The sequence below is a fragment of the Cariama cristata genome, unplaced genomic scaffold, assembly GCF_000690535.1.
Source record: "Cariama cristata isolate BGI_N322 unplaced genomic scaffold, ASM69053v1 scaffold18374, whole genome shotgun sequence".
NCBI lineage: Eukaryota > Metazoa > Chordata > Aves > Cariamiformes > Cariamidae > Cariama > Cariama cristata.
The window spans coordinates 1-613 of NW_009613718.1; positions in this window are offsets into that span (position 1 = coordinate 1).

Sequence of the window (613 nt, forward strand, 5' to 3'; positions counted from 1 at the left end):
GGATGCGGCCATCGCACGGGGGCGAGGGGCATCGCCTGGGATGGGCACCGCACCCTGCTCGGCACAGCCACCACAAATCCTGCACCGCGGTTCGAGCGTGGGGCAAACTCCCGGCCAGGCTTCAAATTTGAAATAACCTGAAGCTGAGAACGTGGCACCAGGCCTGACAGGGGGGGATCCCTGCTGGCCCGGGAGCCACGCCAGCTCCCGCAGGGACAGGGACAGAGACGTGGACAGGTCCTCTCCCCGTCTCCCCAGAAACTTGCCTGCCTGACTTCTTGATTGCAAAAAAGATATTGAAACAATTTTAGGTATTTCCTGGTGCCATCTATTGGTTACACAACCAATTCTCAACAGTTCACATTTTCCCAAATGGGCGCCTCGTGGTCGAAGCACAATTTGCATGAATCTATTCTAAATAATTTTCCGTGTGACCTTTAACGCAGGAAGTTTCCGTTTGAGCTATCCTTTGCTAAGATCTCAGAAATAGCACCTGGGATTTCAGAGGCGTTGGGGCACAACAGGGATTTGAAAGTCGGTGAGGTAAACGATTAGAGCCACAGCAGCTCCAATTCCTTCCAGAAACAGGACGAGGCTGCCGCGGCGGGGGGGT